Source organism: Scyliorhinus canicula, chromosome 4 (genome assembly GCF_902713615.1).
Source record: "Scyliorhinus canicula chromosome 4, sScyCan1.1, whole genome shotgun sequence".
NCBI lineage: Eukaryota > Metazoa > Chordata > Chondrichthyes > Carcharhiniformes > Scyliorhinidae > Scyliorhinus > Scyliorhinus canicula.
Window position 1 is genome coordinate 220,215,044 of NC_052149.1, and position 24,985 is coordinate 220,240,028.

Genomic DNA, 24,985 nt, shown 5'->3' on the forward strand with positions numbered 1-24,985 from the left:
ACTGTTGCTTCGCAGAGCCAGGGTCCCAGATTCGATTCCTGCTTAGGTCACTATCTGTGCGGCGTATGCACGTTCTCCCTGTGTCTGCGTGGGTTTCCTCCAGGTGCTCCAGTTTCCTCCCGAAAGATGTGCTGTTTGGTGATTTGGACATTCAAAATTTTCCCTCCGTATACCCGAAAGGGGGTGCTGGAATGTGGCGACAAGGAGCTTTTCATGGTAACTTCATTGCAGTGTTAATGTAAGCCTACTTGTGACAATAAAGATTATTATTATTAGAGGAAATAGCGGGAAAGTTGGTGGAAGAGATGTGTCTGGGAATGAAGGGAGGAGCGTGGTGAGGTCTTGCACAGGGTGAATTCCACCTTTTGCCAGGTTAAGCCTGATACAGTTTAAAGTCGTTCACAGGATGTACTTAACTGGAATGTGCATAGTGAGCTCTTCTCCGCAATAGACGACAGGTGTGAGTGATATCTGAGGGGGCCGATGAACCATTCACATAGGTTCTGGTCCTCCCCAAGCCGGTTGAGGTTTGCGCCTCCTTTGTTGAACCATTCATATATGTTCTGGTTCTCCTTTAAGTTTTTGAGTTTTGGGTTTCCTTCTTTTGAGACTATGTCGAAGATTCTGGGGTTCTGGTTGGAGCCATGCGCATTGATGGCGATCTTTGGGGTGTAGGACTTGCCGGTGCTTCTGGAGGGGAAGAAAGCTGATGTCCTGGCCTTTGCCTCTCTGATTGCCCGGAGACAAGTCCTGCTTGGGTGGAGGCCACCGGCTCTACCAAAGGCCTCAACATGGTTGGGGGACTTGTCAAATTAGAAAATGATCAAACATGCCATTAGAAGGTTGGAGGAAGTGCTCTATTCCAGGTGGAAGCTGTTCATCACCTTCTTTACAGGCTTGTTGACAGCGAGCAACTAGGGGGCGTTGGTTGAAGGGGGGTATTAGAGGGGTTGGGCCTTGGTTTGGAAGGGGGATTAGGGGGATTATTTTTTAAAAGTACAATTTATATAATTCTGTTGTACTGTTTTGTAAGTGTTAAACTGAATTTTTTTTGATTGAAAATATTTATCAAGGAAAATTATTATGTTTTGGGTTTTCTCTCTGTATCTAATCAAAAAAGACAACTTTTTGTCACATTTCCTCTATAGCTCAGCATTTGGCTAATTCCACTCTTGAGACCCGGCTTATTAACCTTGTTATGCATATTAACCATGTTAATGTACATTTGTGCCCTTGCAAATGCGCATTTGTTCTAATAGTCAGAGGAAACTGATGTGTCCAGTTGGGTGTAACCAATTTAATTCGGCCATTTTAACTGAAACGACATTAATCAGCATATCTAAATGTTTTGAGGGGTCAGATGTAACAAGTATAATATTATTTAATTTGCAAATACATTCTGAAACCGAATAAGATAGGGGGAAATACAAAATGCCCTTACTTAAAAATACAAATACCCTTATTAGTTCACTCATAAGGTGTAGAACTGATCATGCAACAATCACATGGGGGAATATTCCATGCGACACAATCACGTGACCAAACAAAATTAACATTTGTTCAGTGAAGTTTCTGACCATTGTTGCCCTGCTAAATATATAATCGTAATTGTTTTAGCAACTTTTGTTAATTGCAAGCCCAGGAAGAGAACCTAATTTGCTTTGGCTTAGCTCAATTAGTTCAGTATTCTAAAACACCAGGTTATTCGAGACTCATTCAGCCACCACGAACCACATTAAGAAGGCAATTAGAACAATCGTGAAGCACTGATTGACATCTGTTTTGATAAGTGTATGACAATGACATCATTTCAACAATCTGCTTAATGTGCAACAAAAGGCAAAATGAAAACTATAAATAGCATCGTAGGAAAGGATTGCTGTAACGTATGGATTTAACATGTGGGCATGTTAAACACAGAAAAGAGACTGAACTGACTTCACTTTACAAGATAAATACATCACCGTGAAATATTTACCACCTTTTACCCTGAGGTGCTGCACAATGCCAGTGATTTGGAAGGACAAGTAGATTCTGCTTCAGTCATTCATTTCAAGTAAATGTTTAGCTGCTTATAGCTGAACCTGCAAATCAGTAATCTTCCGCGCTGTTTTCTAATCAGCTGCAAAAAGATTAGGTTACATTTAACCTCTTTTCTATTCTGGTTTTTCTCTCCGATTTGTCTCTTGTTCAATCTCTTGGGTCAAGAGAATGAGCAAGCAACTTACTTCCAGATGCCAAGGTCATTCTTGATCCAGCTGTTACGATATGTGCCAACCTCCGATCATTTTCACCCCAATGCCTCCATGTCCTCCCCGGACTTGTACAATGAATTAATCTCCAAACATGTTGTTATTCAGTGTGCTATTCCTACATCCATTAATCCCTAAATTGGAGTTTTTAAAAAATGTGGCGATTGCAGCTAATAACCTGTAATCCAGATGTTTATTTGGGCAATGATAACTTTACAAAAAAACACACACAACAAATAATGATTTGTTTTCCATCAACAATAACAACGTGTATTTATCTAAAACCTCTGATGTAGTTAAAAAGTCATAAGAAGCTTCACGGGCGCATTATCTATTGCACAGAGTGAAAGAAGGAAATATTAGGGCCCTCACCATATTGGGAACTGAAGAGTTACGTTTTAAGGAATATCTCTAAGGGAAGGAGAGAGATGTAGAGGTTTAGTGGTTAGGGTCTCGACAACTGAAGAGAGGAAGTTGAGGATGCACAAGTGGCTAGAATTGGAGGAATAGAGAATTCTCAGAGGGTTGTAGCGCTGGAGAGGTTTACAGAGAAAACGACAGGCTGAGCCCATGGAAGGATTTGAACCAAAGAGTGATGAATGTGATGCAACCCATCAAATAATCTATTAGCCCCTACACATCTCTCTCCTCCTCTCCATAATCACATATTTCTTGAGTGAGTGGTAAGAACTAGGGGCGCGATTCTCCGCTGCCCACGACGGGTAGGAGAATAGCGGGAGGGCCTTCCCGACAATTTTCATGCCCTCCCGCTATTCTCTCCCCCCCCCCCCAACGACCGCCCAACGGCACGAATCGCTGCTCGCCGTTTTTTACGGTGAACAGCGATTCTCCCCAGCCCGATGGGCCGAGTTCCCAGGCCTTTATGGCCGTTTTCACGAACGGGATGACACCTGTTCTCACCATTCGTGAAAACGGCCGCAAAGTGCCCGTCCCGGACAACCATGGCACCGATTGGCACGGCCGCACCATGGCCGTGCCAAGGGTGGCATGGGCCTGCGATCAGTGGGCACCGATCGCGGACAGCGGGTCCAATACCCGCGCACTATTTGTTCTTCTGCCGCCCCGCAGGATCAGTCCGCGGGGCGGCTGAGGGGCATGACGGACCGCGCATGCACGGGTTTGACGCGTCTGCGTGATTATGTCATCCGCGCATGCGCGGGTTGGAGCCGTCCAACCCGCGCATGTGCGGCTGACGTCATCATGCGCGTCAGCCGGTGTGATGCTTGGCGCGCAGACCGTGCAACGGTCGCTAAGCCCGCGATGCCATGCTTCACAGGGCCCCGCTGCTAGCCCCGCCCGGGGGGGATAATCGGGTCCTGGGAGGGGGCGCGGAGGCTGCCGTGAAACACGGCCAGTTTCACGGCAGCCTTTGTGACTCGCCGCATTTGCGGAGAATCGCGCCCCTAACTGCTATAAATGCTTGGCTGGATCAATCTTGGCTCTGATCTTGATGAATGGCAATGACAGTCAATTAGATCTCTATGTTGTCATGGGAGCTGAAGCAAATATATTGTGCAAGGATATTATGAAGGAAAGCCGAATATTGTTTCTCACTTTTGTTACAACCCCCTGACCTAGTGTGCAGTCAATTCCAGCCCCAATTGACCCGGAGTCACAACACAATTGAAATGAATAAGTATTTCTAAGAAAACCACCCCAAGTCTTTGGCCCTTAGCTGCCCAATAATTACAGTCACTAGGTTTGTAAATTTAAACACAATTAAGTTTATTAATAGCAGTGACTATAATGAAATATGCAGTTAATACAACAGATTAACTATTATCTAATTCCTAAACCACCCCACACTTAAACTCACCCTGCCCTCTACACACATCAGACAGACAAACACAGGGGAGAAGAGGGGTGTAAAACAATAAGTAAAGTAAAAAGATAAGAATCTGTATTTAAGCACACCTTCCTTAAAGACTTTAAGTTCAAGATTTCTGATACCAGTCTGTGATTGTTTTCACTGTAGATTCATCCAGGCCTCTCCTCTGCAGTTTCAGAAATACAGTAGCTTTTCTGTAAAAAGCATGACGGAGAGAGAAAGAGAGCAGGTCCTTTTCCCTGAGTGTCAAGGTCTCCAACTCTCCTTTCCTCAGGTCTCTGGACAGCTGTTCCTCTGAAGGCTGTGTCATTATATTTATTCAAGGCTGAGTTTGGTAGATTTTTATTAGACAAGGGAGCCACAGGTTATGTGTAGGCCGACAGGAAAGTGTTGATGAGACCACAATCTGATCCGTAATGACTTTAGTGGCTGATGGATCAGGCTCAAAGAGCTGAGTGGCCTCCCCCTGTTTCTATGCCTTACGTTCCTCTGTTTTAGCTACTCCTGTTAACAGCTCCTTGTTCAACTTAATGTCTATTTTTGGTTGTGGTGCTGTTATTGTTGTTCTTCAGACACGTCAAAGAAGCTGTAAATAGAAAGAAGCATTCACAGCTAATGCAGAACTGATCGTCTTTTCGTCAGCACGGAATGTCTTCATTGTGTGGTCTAAAAGGGTTTCAGGATGAAAACATTGTCATTTGCTAAAAGAACGTCATACATTTTGAATTGCACATATTAACATACCAATTGGGAGTAGGGGTAAGCCACTCGGCCCCTCGAGCCTGCTCAACAATTCAATGTTATCAATGCTGGTCTGATTATAACCTCAACTCCACATTCCTGCTTATCCCCAATAAGCTTTTGCCCCATGGCTATCAGTAATCAATCTGGCACTGCCCTAAAAATGTGTAAAGACTCTGCCTCCACCACCTTTTGATGAAGAGAGTTCCGAATGCTCACATACCTGGAGAGGAAAAGAAATTTGAATTTTTAATCCTAAATGGGTGGCCCCTTATTTTAAAATGGTGACCCCTTGTACTAGATTCTCCTACAAGAGGAAAAGTCCTCCCCACAGCGACGCTGTAAAGAACCCCCCGCCCCCAGAATCTTAAATGTTTTAATCAAGTCATCTCTTTTAAACTCCAGCAGATATAAGCCTAGCCTGTCCAACCTTTCCTCAAAAGACAACCGCCCAATCCAAGTTTAGTAAACCGACTGCAAACTGCTTCCAATGCAATTACAACCTTCCTTAAATAAGGAGGCCAATACTGTACACAGTTATCCAGATGTGGTCTCATCAATGCACTGTACAACTGAAACATAACGTGCGCGATTCTCCGCCCCCCACGCCGGGTGGGAGAATAGCGGGAGGGCCCCCCGACATTTTTCACGCCCTCCCGCTATTCTCCCCCCCCCCACGCCAGCTATTCTCCCCCCCCCACACGCCATGAATCGCCGCTCGCCGTTTTTTACGGCGAGTGGCGATTCTCCGAGGCCGATGGGCCGAGCGGCCGGGCCTTCACGCTCGTTTCAACACGGCAGCACCTGCTCGCTGCCATCGTGAAACGGGTGCCAGATGCCCGTTTGGGGCATCTGGGGGCCCGATTGGCATGGCAGTACCATGGCCGTGCCAAGGGGGGCATAGGCCCGCGATCGGTGCCCACCGATCGCGGGCTGTGCGCCGTAACGGACGCACTCTTTTCCCTCCGCCGCCCCGCCAGATCAAGCCGCCACGTCTTGCGGGGCGGCTGAGGGAAAAGACGGCAACTGCGCATGCGCGGGTTGGCGTTGTCCAACCTGCGCATGCGCGGCTGACATCATCGGCCGTGTCAGCCGGCGTGACGCTTGACGTGCGGCCTTGATGACCGTCGTCAAGGCCGAGCCGTCGTGACGCACGGGGCCGCGCTCCTAGCCCCGCCCGGCGGGAGAATCGGACCCGGAAGTGGGCGTGAAGGCTGCCGTGGGTCACGGCCTGTCCCACGTCAGCCTTTACGATTCTCTACATTTGCGGAGAATCTCGCCCAACCTCTCTACTTTTGTATTTAATTCCCCTCATAATAAATGATAGCATTCTATTAGCTTTCCTAATTGCTTGCATGCTAGCATTTTGCGATTCATGCTCTAGGACTCCTATATCCCTATAGGGCCCTATAGGGGCTGGTTTAGCTCACTCAGCTAAATCGCTGGCTTTTAAAGCAGACCAAGCAGGCCAGCAGCACGGTTCGATTCCCGTACCAGCCTCCCTGGACAGGCGCCGGAATGTGGCGACTAGGGGCTTTTCGCAGTAACTTCATTGAAGCCTACTCGTGACAATAAGCGATTTTCATTTCATATCCTTCCGCTTCTCAGAGCTCTGCAATCTCTCACTATTTAATATACTTGTTTTTTTTCTTCCTGCCAAAATGGACAATTTTGCATTTTCCCACATTATACTTCATTCGCCAGATCTTTTCCCACTCACTTAACTTATCTACATCGCTTTGTAGCCTCACTGTATCCTCGTCACATCTTACTATCCTACCTATCTTTGTGCCATCAACAAATTTAGCAACCATGTTTTTGATCCCTTCATCCAAGTAATTTATATAAATTGTAAAAGATTTAGGCCCCAGCCTTCATGGATAGAAGAAGGTATCTTCCATCCATGCCAATATGTTATCCCCAACACCATGAGCGTTGAAAGTTTTGCAATAATATTTGATATGACGCCTCCTCAAATGCTGTCTGGCTATCTAAATACAGTGCATCCACCAGTTTCCCTTCATCCACAGCATGCGTTAGTTCTTTGAAGAACTCTAATAAATTAGTTAAACATGATTTCCCTTGTATTTTGTTGACTTCCTCTTTTCTGAACTTCTTCTGCAAAGCTTACTGACTTTGAAAATGATTTCTTCTCTCTTTATGCCCGACATAATTGGCACGCAATGATACCAATTCATGAGAATGTAAGTAATTAATAAGATTCCATTGCTAAATGTTGCAGTGGACTGGGCAGAACTATGGCAACCTGTGTCTTGACAGAGAACCTTCTGACATTAACAAGAATTGACGTACCACTTCCAGATTCTGTGCTTTTGGTATCAGCAATTGATGAAGTGCAGAATTTTCAGGCCTAAGGCTAGGACCAATCACTTGGATAGAAGCTTGAGAACAAATGTGACCTTTTTGTGCAGAATAGTAAGAAAGAAGGCAATATTAACATGCGTTGCAAGAGTGGCAATAGTATTTGTGTTATATTTCACTATCAATAAGATTGGACTTGACTCATGTACTGCAAGTTAAAGCTAACTGGCTCTGCTCCAACCGAGGATCCGCTATTACCACATGTAACTACATGTATTATAAGGATGCTGAAGGCATATAGCATTAATCACCTCAGCCATAATACCTTACGTCATGTAAAATAAACTGTGAAGTGTGTCTTCTACCATTGTGAATTGTGTTGGCCAACAGGAATGAAAATAAAGTTAAGTGACTTGTAGCTAAAGACATTGTTACATTTGTCCTTTTTTATGAATAGTATAAATGGAACCTGAATCGAAAGTGATAATATGATGTTCAGATTTGAACTATTTATCTGAGTGGAGTATTTCACTGCATATGTCGCTTGCTAGCAAACATAGTAAAATACCTTCTTTTCAGTTTGCAATGAGCGTTTTCTGATTGCAATGATTAAGTAACACATTGTCCAAAATGTGTTATAAAAATGTTGCAGGTACTGATTTTGAACCATTACTTAATATCCATTTTTTCCCCATCTTTACATAACTTACCTAATGCAGATTCCAATGTGCTGGTAGAGCCGAAGGTTGGTGATCACAGCAGGGCAGAACCAATACTCGGCAGTTAAGAGGAGATAGAAACGAGAACAGGGAGCGATCAGATTTATTAGATAAAATGAGTTTGAATGATCAACGGAAGCGATATGAACAGGGTCGCTAAATTTGAGGTGGACTGGGCTGTTAATCTGAAAGGGCTAAACACAGACTTGCCTTTTGTTGTCAAACTAGCTGTCTCTAATGATAACCTTACATGTTACCATCCTCAATTGGAATATGTGTACTCTGTGATCTCCAGCACATTGACTGATTAGCCGTGGCAACTTGTCTTTTTCGGCGGTGATGGTCCATGAGACTCTGATCAACTTTAGCTCCATTCCCGCTGTAGTTTGTAAATTTAATGAACTCCTTTATCTTTTGCAGAGCTCTATCACATATGATGTAAAGTTAAAATAAGCTGATTAGGTTATTTTGCAGAACGCAGCAATTTTTGTTGGCACTCCTGGCAAACAACTTGGAGGTGAGATATTTTCAGGATAATGCATTCTCAATCTTGGCCGCTTCATGAAAATAATTTGTTAAAATCCTTTTGAAGAAAAATCCAATTTAAGGTATGTTGCAACAGATGACACAGTCCAGATAAGTTTAATTTACTCGACAGTAATGAGAACCATAAGCCGCATGCTCTCTGATTACAACGTCTCTTGTTTGTTCCAAGTGTATGGATCCTTCCTGTTGATTCCCTTATTTCCCCTTTCTTTATTTTTGCCGTTACCATGATTTCCCTCTCACAAAACCACTTTAACTCTGCCTGCTCACCTTGAATTTATCTAAGTGTCCAGCAAAAACAACTTTAACATAGTTTCTAACATTTTTCCGATGACAGATGTTAAGCTAACTGGCAATTGTTAACCATTCATTGTCCCCCTCACCTTTGTGAATAAACTATTCACTGTTTTCCAAGTTAATGGAACTTTCCTTGAATTCAGGAAATTTTGGAAAATTAAGTGAACGCATCAACTATCTCACTAGCCACTTCTTTTAAGATCCGAGGATGAAGCGTTCAGTCTTCAACATTTTACAGGTAAATGACTTAAATCTGAGCTTGTTGAAGTGAATTTTTGGACTTGGTGGCGCATGCCGGGATACTTGACTATTGGACGAACACTGAATTCTACTGAACACGAACTTTGAGGAAAACAAGTGACACCTGACCAGATGCCTCCTGTGTATGGACTGACCCTTGCTCCACAACCACAGGGGCAAGTGACCAAACTGTCAAAATAGCAACCAAAAGAGGAAGAGACCCTCGACACCTGTACATCACGATCTGAGACACCATGACCAATATGTAATCACGTGTGTAAACAGCTGATTGGTACAATGTAAAATAATGCGTAAGGAATTTATTGGAGAAATGTGATCTAAATGTGTTAATAAGGGAATTGATTGGATACATGTAAATGAGTACACAAACGAATTCCGCTTTTTGAAACTGTACATTAAGCCAGCATAAGCCCTGGCTCGAAAGAGAAGGTTTTTCCACAGACCGCGGGGTCTAAGACTCTTCTCCCAGAGCTCTGTAACAATAAATTGCTTCTCTTGCTTATCAGAAAGGTCAATTCGTGAATATTTTCAACCAACACAGCTAAATTTTCAGGTTACATAAACACAGACAGGGAAGTATGTTGTGAGGAATCATCAGGAGGTTGCAGGTGGATATAGATAGGTTGAGTAAGTGAGCAAGGGGCTGAACGGTAACACAGTGGTTAGCAGTGTTTCTTCACAGCTCCATGGTCTCAGGTTCAATTCTCGACTTGGGTCACTATCTGTACGGAGTCTGCACGTTCTCCCCGTGTCTGCGTGGGTTTCCTCCAGGTGCTCCGGTTTCCTCCCACAAGTCCCGAAAGATGTGCTGTTCGGTGAATTGGACATTCTGAATTCTCCCTGTGTGTACCCAAACAGGCACCGGAATGTGGTGACTAGGGGATTTTCGCAGTAACTTGCTTGCAGTGTTAATGCAAGCCTGCTTGTGACAATAAAGATTATTATATAAAAGGAAGCTGGCAGATGGAGTATAATGTGGGAAAATGTGAAGCTGTTCATTTCGGCAGGAAGAATAAAAAACAGAATGTGACTTAAATAGAGAATGCTTGCAGAATTCTGCGGTGCAGGGGGATCAGGGTGTTCTAGCGCATGAGTCACAAAATGTCGGTATGCAGGTACAGCCAGAAATTAAGACTAATGAAATGTCATCCTTTATTACAAGAGGGATGGAGCATAAAAATAACAATGTTATGCTTTAGTTACACAGCGCATTGTTGGGACCACATCTCAATAGTCAGTGGTTTCTCCTCCCCCCCCTCCTAGAAGTGTTCTGCAGTGGCAGAGGACAGCTCGCCTGTGGCCGATAGTGGGATCTTCTAGTCCCACTGTTGACAACAGGGTTTTCCGTTGAACGCACCCCTCCCGCCAGGAAACCTGTGACAGGGGTACACTGTTGTTGGGACTGTAAGATCCCGCCAGTGTGAATTTGTATGAAGTTTTGGTCTCCTTATTTAATCAAGGATGCCAATGCTTTGGAGGTAGTTTAGAAGAGATTTACTAGATTGATACCTAGAGTAAGCAGATTGGGCTTATTTCCACTGGAGTTTAGTAGAGTGAGGGGTGACTTGATTGAAGAATGTAAGATCCTGAATGGTCTTGACCAGGTGGTCATGGAAAGGGCGTTTCCTCATGTGTGTGAGCCTAGAACAAGATGGCACTTTTACAAAATTACGGGTGGCCCTTTTATTTATTTTTGACTCTCAGAGCGTTGTGTAACTTTGGAACTCTCTGTGGGCAGGGTTCATTGAATATTTTTATGTACAGGCAGAGCAGGGCCGAATGGCCTACTTCAGCTCCTATTTCGTATGTTCATATGTTTGTATGTAATACCAGCTCCAGCATAGCCTGCTCTCTGGTTGGCTCCCGAACGTACTGTTCCAAGAAATTGTCCCAAACACATTCTATAAACTCATCGTCTAGGCTGCCTCTGTCCATCTGATTTTTCCAGTCTATATGTAGATTAAAATATCCTATGATTATCACCATACCTTTCTGACAAACTCCCATAAATTCTTCTTTCTACTCTGTCCTTCCATGTGGATATGGTTAGGGCGTCTGTCCAATACACCCACAAGAGACTTCTTGCCTTTAGATTGGGAGAAACTATTTCTGACAATTGGGGACTAGAGGCATGGTCTAAAAACTAAAGTCTGACCTTTCAGGAATTAAATTAAAGAAATGGGTCATTTGCAACCATTTAATGGGCTGGAAGTCCAATTCTCCAGCCCCCTCCCCGCCCCATGATGCTCCAGCCCTCTCAGTCGGGATTCACCCAGGCGCGAATTGGCGCAGGTATTTTCAAGCATGGCCGTGATGTGGTGGATCCCGCAATGGGTCAAGGGGATAAATGCATAATAGAGGTGCACCCCAAAGTCCATCGGAAGGCCCCTCCCCTCCCACAACGAACATCTTGCCCAACCCCCCGTCTGTCTGACAGTGATTTCTGCCGTGAAAAAGAGTAAATCAAAGCACTTAGCTGCTTTTAAAGTGGTGAGGAGCTGCCAATCATAGCAAGAGTGCTTATCAATATTTTGGTTAGCATCAAAGCAGGGTAATGGAGATGCATTCAAGCGTGAAGGGAAAGATAGATCAGCAATCCAGAAAGCAAATGTCTCTGGAGTAATAAAACTATCTATCACTGGCTAATGCAATGTATTTCTGTGTGAAATTGAATGGAAGATTTGCATTTCAATGGCTGTCAATGGATTCCAAGCCCTTTTCAGGTGTATTTGGCTTTCGAAGAAGCATCTGACACTTATATCAGCTGCTGCTTTAAACATTTTTGACTGCGGCAGCAGATGTTAGGAAAGGGTAGGTGAAAATGATTTTTCACTCTACAGTCTGGACTGCTCTTCACCTTTCTGGCAGAGGTCTCTGGTGTGGATTTCTGTTGGGGGTATTATGGGGGGGCGGGTCTTTGATGGATTTGTATTGTGGGGGAAGGAGGGAGCCAGCCACCAGACCTCCGCATTGGGCAGCACCCTCAAATACCGGCCCGATAGCGGAATTAGAACATAGAACATACAGTGCAGAAGGAGGCTATTCGGCCCATCGAGTCTGCACCGACCCACTTAAGCCCTCACTTCCACTCTATCCCCGTAACCCAATAACCCTTCCTAACCTTTTTTGGTCACTAAGGGCAATTTATCATGGCCAATCCACCTAACCTGCACGTCTTTGGACTGTGGGAGGAAACAGTGCTATCCACATGTGCAACCGTGCTGTCCATCCGACAGAATTCCGACAGAATCTCACAAACTCTCCACCATACATAAATTTGCACGGAAAAGGAGAGGGAATCGCGCTTGGCCCTGCTCCTAGCGGCAGAGGTGGCCAGGAACGAGTCTCCGGAGGAAGGCGGACAGTCTCCTGAATGGGGAATCCAGCCATGGATTGAGTTGGGGCTTGATCGTGACAATTTAAACTTTTGGCACAAAACTAGCAGTCAGTGGGCAGAACACAGCTTGCCTGTTCTGGCTGCTGTGAGGACTGAATCATTCTGTGGCCCAGGCTGCATTTTCAGAGGTAAAGCAAGCTGCAACTTGCTGGTTGGGGGGAAACAAAGACATGGCTGGTTCCTGTACAATTCAGGGCAATGGTAGAGGGAGAGGGGGCATATGAACTGAGGTAACGTTGTGGGACCAGGAGGGGCAGTCAGTGTGCATCTTCAAGTGAATAGAATTACATAGATTTGACAACACAGGAAAGGCCATTTGGCCCAACTAGTGTAAACTGGGATTTATATTTCACATGAGCCTCTTCCCCACCCCTCCCCCTTAATTCATCTCATCCTATCAAAATACTCGTCCAGTCCTTTCTCCCTCATGTACTTGTGTAACTGCCCCTTAAATGTATTGGTTTTGAAACACGTGTCATGACCTGCAACATGCGTTCATAGATTTGCATGTTGCAAACCTACAGGATAAGTTTTGTTGTCCACCTGCAATATATGACATTAGCAATCATGTGTGTGTGTATGGGAGCATTTATGTACCTGTGCGCAATCTAGTTATGTTTCTTTTAAATATTCATTGCCTATGTGTCATCCTAATTGTACATTTGATCAAGCTATTAAAAGGATTTTGTAGTGCAGACAGTGAGAAATTATTACCTCTGGTGAGGACTCAAGAACAAGAGGACATAATCACAAAAGTAGAGGTATTCTATTCACGAGTAAAATCACTACAAAACCTTTCGCACAAAGGGTAGAAGAGATTTGGAATTTTCTCCCCTAAAATGCTGTGGATGCCAGGACCATCAAAAGATAATGATTAAATGCTTCCTTATTGGAGATGGTCACGAATGTTACTTTATGGAGTGAAATCAGGGGTTCCATAGAATGTATAAAATTCCTCCAGTGTAGAAGGCCATTTGGCCCATCGAGTCTGCACAGACCCTCTGAAAGTGCATCCTACCTCGGCCCACTCGCCCGCCCTGTTCCCACAACCCCATCTAACCTGCACATCTAAGGGACAATTTATCATGGCGAATCCATCTAACCTGCACATCTTTGGACTTCTTGTAAACCCCTTCTTCACTCTTTCCAATGTGTTCACAAATAAGGAAGAAAAAGTGTGCTTATGACAGGTGTCGGGTAGAAAAAAACAATTGGAAACCAAGAGGAATACAGAAGGTTCAGAGGGGAGGTGAAAAAGCACATGAGAGAAGCAAAGAGGGTTTATGAGAAAAGAGTGACAGCCAACATAAAGGGGAATTTCAAAGCCTTGTACAGGCATATGAATAGTAAAAGGGTGGGAAAAGGAGAAGCAAGGCCAATTTGTGACCGAAAGGGATTTCCACACGGAGGCAGGGGGCATGGCATTAAATTAATACTTTGTATCCGGCTTTACCAGGGAGGTAGATGGTGATAGTCGAGGAAATTCTGAGCCGAGAAGGGTTCAAAATGGATAAAGAGAAAGTGTTGACTAGAGTATCAGTACTGAAAGTTGACAAGGCACTGGGGCTAGATGAGATGCGTCCAAAGATATTGAAGGAAGTGCGAATGGAAATTTCAAGACGCTGGCCATAATCTTCCCATCTTCTGTAGGATCAAAGGACTGGCGAATTGCCAAATGTTACAGCCTTGTTGTTTAAAAAAAGTTATAGGAAAGCTCCAGCAATTGCAGACCCGTCAGTTTAACATGAGAGCACTTGCACCATTTTCCAGTGTTTGATGGTGGGTTGCAATTCAGCCACCGCATTGAGCCCAGCGTAGAGTGAGGTGCAACGAGTGAATCCCGCGAAAGCCCCAAATTGGGCTTCGCGCTGGGACGATCGCGAGTCATCTGCCCCGCTCCACCCTGCGCGATCTGGGAGTGACCTAGATCAGCATATTTAAAAGAGGCGTTAGGCTCATTTAAATACCCGGACACTGCATTCACCTGGCGCCCAGGGGTCAACGGCCACGCCTGTGAGATCTCGACCTGGCGCCATTTAGTACTAGTTTCCACAGGCGTGATGGCATCTCGGGGGGGGGGGGGGGGGTGGGCCTTGCAGGCCATTCTAGAGGGCAGTGTAATAGCCTAGCACACCCCCTGCCACCTGGGCACTACCAGTTTGGCTCGCCCAGGGTGCCAGGGCATTACCAATGTGCAAGCTGGCAGTGTCAAGGGCCTGGGGAGGACTTGCCCATTAGAGGGTGTGTGGGAGGGTGGGTTCCAGCAGCCACAAAAAGGTTTGGGGTGGGGTTAGGTCCAGAAAGCGGGAAGTGCATGCCTGCAAGGGGGTTTCAGAGATTGGGGCTGCTGGTCAAAAGACACCCTGATCCTCGAGCAAATCGACTAAAGTGAGACCTCAGCGGAAAGAAACTCCCCAAGGTGCAAAAAAACAGCAAAGTGTCGGTGAATAGCAGGGTGAATCTCAGTGGGCAAACGCTGACAAACAACCTACTAGACACACCTGAAACCGGACTTAGTTTCAAATCCACTGAATTGCATCCATAGTCTTTTTGTTTGAATGTCATCCCATTTATTATGGGCCAGGGTTTAGAGAACACCAAAGTGAGTTCACCTGACCCACAACTTTTAATAGATTTTGGTTATGGGGAGCACAAGGGCCCACTTTCCAGGTATTGTGCAACAGAGATCTTAAGTACTTTTAAACAAAACAATGTTTATTCTATGAATCCAATTAACATTTTATAAACACACAGTAAACATCTTGTCAACTACCAACACAAATACCCTGGCCCCAAAGATATAGTACTCTATAGGTAACCCTTAATACTTTTCCTAACAGCATCCATAAGCCAAACACCTTTTTTTCCTACAAAACAGTAGGTTTGCATTCCTTACAGAAACAGGTATTACTTTGAAGTTATCACATGGTCTGGAGACATTCTTTAGCATTCAGAGAGAGAGACAAAAATGCACCTTCTTGGTTTGAATGCAGCTCCCCAACTGAAAACAAAACCAAAATAGAACTCAGAGCCACAAAGCATCTTCCAGCTCAAAACAAAAGTAAAAGACAGAATCACAGCCCAGCTCCACCCATATAATGACATCACTGCAGCCAGTTGATAAAACACCCTTTTCTTAAAGGAACCCTCACATGACACTATCCTGGGACTTTTTCTTATTGGCACTGATTCACTCATTTTTCGTAAAATATTGTACTCCCCATACTGCAAAATACTGGTCAGAAAAAACTCTAACAGCAGTTCAGGATGACACATGCCTTGACTGCAGTGTCTATGTGGGAAAGACATACACAAGTACCGTTGTTTTATTGCCCTTGAATTCAGTGATCTGTTAACCGTTCTGGATCAACATGTATTTGGGTGAGATGTTTAACATATTAAATCATGGATGAACAAAGAATTGGGAATTGTGTACAGAAATGGGTGCAAAAACACATTTGAACGGATAAACAAATTTGAGATAGAGAGGATTGCAAACGTCAAGAGCTGACTGTACTTCACCAGCCCAAGTATGAATGTTGTCCAGGTCTTGCTGAATAGGGACACAAACTACTTCCGTATCCAAGGAATTGCAATTGGTACCAAACACTGCAATTGTTAGGAATATGAGGGAAATCTGTTGATAATAAATAAAAATGCAAGACCCAGCACTGAGAAAAGCCATTTACCCTAAATCCCAATTGGTGTTATTTCATAAACTATACAGAAGTAGAAATAATGAAATTAGTGATGGATCAATGCCTTAAAACCTCTATTCCCAACAGGTAGATGGAGCATATGGAGAGTTTGCAAGGGCAGAGATCTGTGTGCTCAGCTGGTGTGAAATCACTTAGTCATAGATTTAGGGGACTAACAGTGTCATTGGATTTCCTTGAGCCACTGGACTGTCATTAAGCATCCTGCCAGGCTGATGGGAGCAACACTTATAGAATCAAAATATCCAGCCACGACAGAGAATCGATGGAAAACAACATCAAGAATTAAAAAACCATCGAAGAACGTTTCGGAAAAATTTACAATGTCAGGAAAAGTGTTTTTAATAATCAGTATAGCTAGTCTGGCAAATTTGTACAAAGATCAAAAACCATACTTAAGCAGAGATTTTGTCATTATTTCTCATTTTTCACATCTATAAATGGTATATTAACACTTGCGATCAGATCTGATGACATTTTTTCTGAAGTTATGGTCCATTTTAAGTGGATATGGATTCGGAGAAAATCATATTTCATTTTCAACAGGAAATATTTCATCTACCCTGACAGCAAAAATAGTTATACTAAAAACAAAACCATTGTGGGAACATTAGGTAGTGCTCAGTTATCAACATCTAATTAAACAGCGCTTGTTAAATTAATCTAAACACGAGTGACATTTGACACTGCCATATGCAGTTATTAGCTTTAGGGCATCACTTCAAAGTATTATGGTTTCTTGCCCCAGTATTTTCTCAATAGCAAGTCCACTTTCAGAAAAGGTAGGGGTTGATTTGCTAATCAGAGAGAGAATCATAGAATTTACAGTGCAGAAGGAGACCATTCGACCCATCGAGTCTGCACCGGCCCTTGGAAAGAGCACCCTAATTAAGCCCAAACCTCCACCCTATCTGCGTAACCCAGTAACCCCACTTAACCTTTTTGGACACTTATTGGGATCTGGAATTGCAATAAACAACCATGCTTGGCAATTATTCAGAGAGGGTTATTCAAATGTTTTTTTTTCCTCTCTTTGGATTAGACGGGGCTTGTAAATTTGAGTAAAAGGGCTGGATTGGCTGAGAAATGCTGATAACAGTGAGAATGTGCTCTAAATCCAGGTTAGATCCATTCTCACAGCAATCTGGAAGACTGAAGGTAAATATCGAACATTTAGCAGGCTGGCAGCCAATGTGGCTGACAGCTAGAGGTTGTGTAAGGATTTTTTTTGATAGTGAGCAGTGAGCTGCATTTTCAACTAGGTTGCAATTGCTTCAGCTACAAGTAAGAGCAGCAACAGTCCTGTTGTTGGTTCCCTTGAGTCACTGTAATGTCACACACTATTATTCTAGTTGGAGAGGAGAATCAAAATGCCTCTCATTCGAATGGTGTATAATTTTAAATTTATTGTGGCTGTGAAAATTAAAGGCATACCTCTGGAATATTTACAGCCCACTAAATCATAGTCAGAGGCTTTTTTATTCTGAATTTCAAGCAGTTATGCCATTTATTAAATATATACATAAAAGATCTTTACAGTTGTCTGAGTTGAGCTGGCTTTAAGCTCTTACAATTTGGTGACATTTGCACACGGCAGCAATGCAATGCTCTCTCTGGTACCATTCTTCAAGTGTGAGATTAGATGAAATGAAAATTAAATGAAAATCGCTTATTGTCACGAGTAGGCTTCAATGAAGTTACTGTGAAAAGCCCCCAGTCGTCACATTCCGGCGCCTGTCCGGGGAGGCTGGTACGGGAATGTTGAACTCTCAATGGTAGACTCCTCAGAAACATTGCATTTCTCTCCAGGACATGGTTCCAAAGTCACGGCCGTATAAGCTTTTTTTTTAGTGAAATGTGAAATTTCTTCCCAACCTTTACAAAATAAATTTATTCTCCAAAAAGAATTTTGATCGCCAGCCCTTTTTGAGGAAAATAGATAGGAAAGGAAGGCAAAAAGATGGAAGGAGGTGGTCCGCTGATGGGGAGGGGAGCTGGTAGCATGAGGGACTCTAATAGAATGTGGAAAAAAATTGAGGAAGCGGGTGATTGAGAGAGAAGGTGTGGCATTAAGGAAGAATAGATCAGTTAAGATTAGAAGAGTCTCAGAAGTGGAGAAAATCAAGAGAGTGCCATATTCGGAGAGAGCGTGGCTTTAAACTCCCAATTCAAAATCTGGCAGGGCCTGTAAAATTCTCATCTAGGAAGCCCCACTTGGGAGATCCAACCAGTTTCAACAGTCAGAGCTCATTATTATCCCATTGCCCAGCTACTAAAACAGGTGCAAAGATCAGTGGTCTTGGGGCTACCCACTGGTTTTCAGGTAGGTTGCAGGGTAGAGGGGTGGGTTGCGGGGATTTGGTATACTCCGAGAGGTGGGAAACCCAATTTGTCCTTGGGGAAGAGAAGACAGAGTGCTGGAAAAGTCATGTATCTACTCACGTTTGGGCACATATGCTGCATTTCAACTGTTTACCTGGTTGGAGGGAGTATTGCAATCTCGCCAGACAGTGAGCTGCTAAAAATGCCTTGGGGTCCGATTGGTGCAACAGGACCCCAATTACAATATATGAACAGAAAGAGTGAACATTCTCTAGTGAGTGGAAGGGCAAATAGGTTGTAGGGAGAGATAGACTTTCACAAAGAACAAGTGAAAGTGTTTAAAGAGAGATTGCATGATAGAAGAGAGGTTGAAGGGGAAAATGGAGGGTTGAAGGGGCAATAAGAGCGGGGGCTGAGAGGGAAGTAGTTGAAGGGGCAAAGGGGTTAGGAATGTATATAGGAACAGGAATAGGTCATTGAACCTGCTCTGCCATTTAGTATGATCATGGCTGATTGGACTCTTCAATGCCATTTACACTCACTATCTCCATAACCCTTTACGTTGTTGTTAATCAGAAATCTATCAACCTCTGCTTGAAACATACACAATTACTGAGCTTCCAGAGCCCTCTGGGGTAGAGAATTCCAAATACTCACAACCCTCTTGTCGAGAGGGCTCCTGTGCCCCACCCACCATGAGTTTGAGGATCAGGGCCTAGTTTTCTGGGCAGAAGCAGGCTCCAACAGATTCGTTTGGACTGGCGGCAAACTTTCCAAATGGGAACTGGCGTCATCGGAAAACACCCTGAGGCATTTCAGGAAGGCCTCAGCAAAATCAAGGGAGTAAGGGCAAAATTCTACGTCGACCCTGATTCTTACCTAAGTATTTCAGGCCACGACCAGTCCCCTATGCCTTGCTCACCAAGGTGAAGACCGGATTTGGAGATTGGAGACTCTTGGCATCATACAGCCGGTGCAATTTGCAGAATGGGCCACGCCAGCAGTCCCACTCCTCAAGCCTAACTAGTCGGTCTGCCTTTGCAGGGACTACAAACTAACTGTTAACAGAGCCTTCTGTCTCGACCAGTACACCCATGCCGTGCATCGGGGGCCTCTATGCAAAGCTGGCAGGAGGCCACATCTTTACCAAGCGTGACATGAGCCATGAAACTTACAGCTAGAGTTTGATACAGTATCCAGAAAATATGTAACTATTTATACTCATAAGGGCTTGTATGAATACACCCACCTGCCTTTGGAGTATCGTCAGTGTGCACCACTTTCCAGCGCATAACAGAAAATATCAAGGGCTTCCTAAGGTGGCAGTGTATCTAGATGATGTGTTAATCACAGTAGCCATATAAAAAGACCATCTGGAAAACCTGGGGGAAGTCCTATGATGATTCTTTAACGCTGGCGTCCGCCTCAAGTGGGAAAGATGCTGATCCAACTGGGCGAGCTAACATACCCTCGGTACCGCATCGCTCAAGACAGCCAACACCCTGTAGAGGACAAAGTGAAGGCTATAAACGGAGCACTGACCCTGAGAAACACGACCAAACTGAAATCGTTCCTAGGCCTCATAATTATTACAGGAAATTCATCTCTAACTTGGGGACTTTACTGGTACTCCTACACACACTGTTGAAGAAGCACAAGAGGTGGTCGTGGAAGGTGCCACAAGATGAAGCATTCATGAACATGAAACAACGGCTACAATTGCCCAAAGTCTTTGCGCACTACAATCCCACAAGGCAGCTGGTACTAACATGCGATCATTCTCTGTACGGATTAGGGGCCGTCCTCTCCCTTCGATGGACCAATGGCACCTAGCGACAATTGCACATGCATCTCGATCCTTGGCAAATTTCCAAGAACGACATTATGTCCAAATCAAAAAAGGACTGGCCATGATATTTGAAGGAAAGAAATTCCATCGTATGCCTGTGGTCAGTACTTTACAATAATCATGGACCATAAACGCTGTTGGGCCTTTTTAAGGAGGACAAAGCAATCCCCCATCGCCTCTGCTCAGATCCAATATCGGGCATTATGGTTGGCAGCCTATGAGTGTACTCCTTTGAGCACAGCCCTGGCACACATCGTCAACGCTGACGCCCTGAGTCGTCTACTGCTGCCCACAAGCTTGGCCCACCCGCCAGTAATAGAAGAAGTCATAATGACACTAAATTTCCCGGATATCCTGCTGGTATCCGCAAAACAAGTCCAGGCATGGACACAGAAGGATCCCACACTGGAAGAACTGCGGCGCATGATTCTAAGTGGCGGAATTCAAGGACACCCCACAGATGATATGAAGCTCTTCCTAGCCAGATAGCAAGATTTGAGCATGGAATATGGCAAAGTCCTATGGGGAGCCAGGGTGGTCATCCCCCGCCCAGGTCAGCACCCAATCTTGATGGAGCTACACAACAGAAGCTTTGGCTGGTGGCCTGGGCTTGATACTGATAAGAGAACTTGCTGAAACAGTGCCTTTTTTTGTCAGGGGAACCAAAAGCTCCCACCTTTGACCTCACTGCACCCGTTGGAATGGACAGGAAGACCTTGGGTACAAGAACATGCAGACTTAGCCGGACTGTTCATGGGATCGATGGAGTGAATCTTAGTCGACGCCCATTCTAAATGGATGGATATACACTAGATGTCCTCTGCAACTTCACAAAGTTGGAGAACCTCTGGCAATCATTTTGCATTCATGGGATACCGGAAGTTCTTGTTTCAAGACACAGTGTGACACTGGGACCCCCTTCATCAGCGGCAAATTCCAGGTATTTGTGAAGTCCAACGAGATTAAACATATCCAAACAGCACATACCATCCATCCTTCAATAGTATGAAGAAACAGACCGCTGGTTCCCTAGACACCAAATTGGCCCCGTTCCTCTTCGATTACAGAACCATTCCACACATGACAGAGGGAGCCACGCCGGTAGAGCTGGTCATGGGCCATCGACTGTGGATCTGACTCAGACTATTGTTTCCCAATCTGGGGGGGAAAGGTGGAATCAAGACAAGAAGCCCAGAAAAGAATTTTGATACTCAAAGGCCCAACTTTCAAGGCAGTAACTTTGGAGATGGATCACCTTGGATCCAGGAGTCAGAGTGGAAAAGACTGGCCCCATTTAGTTAAAAGGTCAAAACTAAAGAGAGGAATCTATGGAAACACGTGGACCATCTTCGGAGTGAAGAAACCAGCCCTGTTGAAGTGACTCCAGATGGGGCAATGCCCTCAGCGTCTTATGCGTTCACCTCCTGGCAGAGGACTCAGTCCATGGGAAACCTAAGAGTCATTTTCCTCGAGGACAGAGACTCGGGATCAGAAATGGAGACTGGGACGACTAACTCTCAGCCGGAGGTCAGGGTCGAATCGAAGAGGAGCCCCCATCAGTGGCCCTGGCTAGTCGGTGGCTAGAAGCTCAAGTGTCCTATTATCCATTGAAGTCCCCGTAGTTCATTTTAACAGGGTAATGCATCCTTTCACAACCTACATCCAAGTTGAATTCTTCAGAGATGGATATTATTTTATTCATTTATGGGTGTCGTTGGCTGGGCCAGAATTTATTACCCATCCCTAATTACCCTTGAACTCAGTGACATGTTGGGCCATTTCAGTGGACATTTAAATGTCAACCACATTGCTGTGGATCTGGAGTCACATGTCGGTCAGACCAGGTAAGAACAGCAAATTTCCTTTCCTGAAGGACATCAGTGAATGTAGTAATCCAGGAGACATGAAGAAGGCAGCTAAACAGATTTATTTTAGTGCAAAAGGTGAAGCCCTGATCGCAGCGTACAACAGAAATGTCCCAGCTCGAGACTATCGGAACTCCAGGTCCAGGAGCAGCATTTAAAGGGCTCCGCCTGCTACCATGGGAACTCATTCTACGATCTCACATGGTCCTCATGAGGGTTATCACATCTCTCCATCCATCCATCCCCCCCCCCCCCCCCCATACCTAAAGTCCAGATCATCCTGCCCAGTCCCATGAAGATGACGCCTCATTTGCATCTTGGCGCAATGATGGGTCAACCGTCATTGGAGCCAGATCGGGGGCATAAAGCAGATAGAGGATTGTCTCTTTCTGGCAGAGATCTCCCTGGTACGAATCCTGTTACTTAGAATCCCTACAGTGGAGGAGGCCATTCGGCCCATTGAGTCTCTTCCAAAAGAGCACCCTATCCAGGCCCAATTCTCAGCCCCGTCCCTTCAATCCCACCCAACCTTTAGACACTTAGAGGCAATTTAGCCTGGCCAATCTACCTAACCTTCACATCTTTGGACTGTGGGAGGAAACTGGGGTACCTGGAGGAAACACACAGACACAGAAAGAGTGTGTAGACTCTGCACAGTTACCGAGGTTGGAATTGAACCTGGGTCCCTGACGCTGTGAGGTAGCAATGCTAACATCTGTGCCACTGTGCCACCTCATGAAATTTAGCAGCAATAATGGGAATTTCCCCCATGGCAAATAGACCTGAAAAATCGTGCCCCCATTGTATGCTTATTAGTCAGCAGTTGCTTACAGGAAATACTGTGACTGCTGCAAGAGGGATCAACTCATCCAAACATCACATTCAGGTCAGCAAGTTCCCATTAGCTGGTTCTCTGTGATAAACATTGATGTTATCAAACTTGATACAAGAGTGATGCTATTGGAGTACATTATACAGTGCAGGAGGCATATTATCAGGAGAAAGATTGCTTTCCAGGTAAGCAGAACATCCTAAGTTTGTACCTTTATCACCATTGCCCAGTCTTGGTTAGCACAGCTACATAACAGCAAGATTAGTAAGTTCGCAGACGACACAAAAATTGGTGGAATTGCGGATCAGTGAAGAGGATTGTCAGAGGATACAGGATACAGCAGGATATAAACTAGTTGGAGTCTTGAGGGGAGAAATGGCAGATGGAGTTTAATCCGGACAAGTGTGAGGTAATGCACTTTGGAAGGTCCAATGCAACTAGGAATTAATTACACAATAAATGGTAGAACTCTTGCAAGTACTGACAGGCAGAGAGATCTGGGCGTGCATGTCCACCGATCACTGAAAGGGGCAACGCATGTGGATAAGGTGGTCAAGAAGGCATACGGTATGCAGGCCTTCATCGGTCAGGGCACTGAATATAAAAATTGGAAAGTCATGTTGCAGCTGTGCAGGGCCTTAGTTAGGCCTCGTTTGGAATATTGTCTACAATTCTGGTTGCCACACTATCAGAAGGATGTGGATGCTTTGGAGAGGGTACAGAAGCAGTTTACTCGGATGTTGCCTTGTATGGAGGGCATTAGCTATGAGGAGAGGTTCGATAAACTTGGTCTGTTCTCACTGGGACGACGGAGACTGAGAGGTGGCCTGATAGAGGTCTACAAGATTATGAGTGGCATGGACACAGTGGATAGTCAGATGCTCTTTCCTAGGGTAGGAGAATAAAGTACTAGGGGACATAGCTTTAAAGTGCGAGGTAAGTTTTTTACACAGAGGGTGGTAAATATATGTAATGTGCTGCTGGGGAGGTGCTGGAAGCAGGTATGATAGTGGCATTTAAGGGACATCGAGACAAATATATGAATAGGGTGGGAATGAAAGGATATGGACTCTGCAAGTGCATACGGTTTTAGTTTAGCCAGGTACCATGGTCGGCGCAAACTTGGAGGGCCGAAGGGCCTGTTCTTGTGCTGTATTGTTCTTTGTTCAAACTATGTAGTTGAATCAAAAGATAACATCTGTGCATAAATAATGTAAATCTAGAGGCTGGGTTTTCCCTCCTGGGATGGGATACAGGAGTCCATAGAATCCCTACAGCGTAGAAGGAGTCCATTCGGCCTACACCGGCGCTTAAAAAGAGCACCCTACTTAAGCCCACGCCCCCCACCCTATCCCCGTAACCCAGTAACCCCACCTATCCTTTTTTGACACTAAGGGGAACTTATCATGGCCAATCCACCTAACCTGTGCATCTTTGGACTGTGGGAGGAAACCGGAGCACCTGGAGGAAACCAACGCAGACATGGGGAGAACATGCAGACTCCGCAGACAGTGACCCAAGCCGGGAATCGAACCTGGAACCCTGGAGCTGTGAAGCAAATGTGCTAACCACTGCGCTGCCCACTTGAGACTGGCCAGAAAAGAGGAAATGCCATTGACGATTTACATACAAAAAATGGTGCAGGAATAAATATTTCATATGGCAAAAGTAAGGAACATAGCCTCTCCACAATAGCTCTACTTTTCAATCTGACCGCGGGTAATCTTCCACCTAAACTCCACTTTCCCTGCCAATCACCTCTGTTCAATTCCCCTAGTGCTGCAAACTTTAGAAAGCTATGGGGCGGAATTCTCCGCTCCCGGGAAAAATCGGGAGGGCCGTCGTGAACTCGGCCGAGTTTCACGACGGCCTCGGAGGCCACTCCTCGCCCCCTATCCTCCCCTCCCGGCGGGGCTAGGAGCAGCGCTCCGTAACTCTCGGCCGCGGGGGCGTCGCACCAAGAATGACGCGGCCGGCGCGCCTAATGACGTCAGCCGCGCATGTGCAGGTTGGCCGG

General features: G+C 45.0%; 1 long non-coding RNA gene across 3 annotated transcripts in view; it reads right to left on the bottom strand.

Moving 5' to 3' along the window:
* Window positions 1–4,064: 4,064 nt before the first annotated feature.
* The window catches only part of LOC119965385, a 160,160-nt gene continuing 139,239 nt past the window's right edge, over window positions 4,065–24,985 (bottom strand). For 2 of the 3 annotated variants that reach the window (XR_005460507.1, XR_005460504.1), the window contains one exon: window positions 4,065–4,687. This is a non-coding gene — a long non-coding RNA (uncharacterized LOC119965385). Of the gene's footprint in view, window positions 4,768–24,985 lie in introns of all 3 variants that reach the window. The other variant, XR_005460503.1, reaches the window with a different exon arrangement.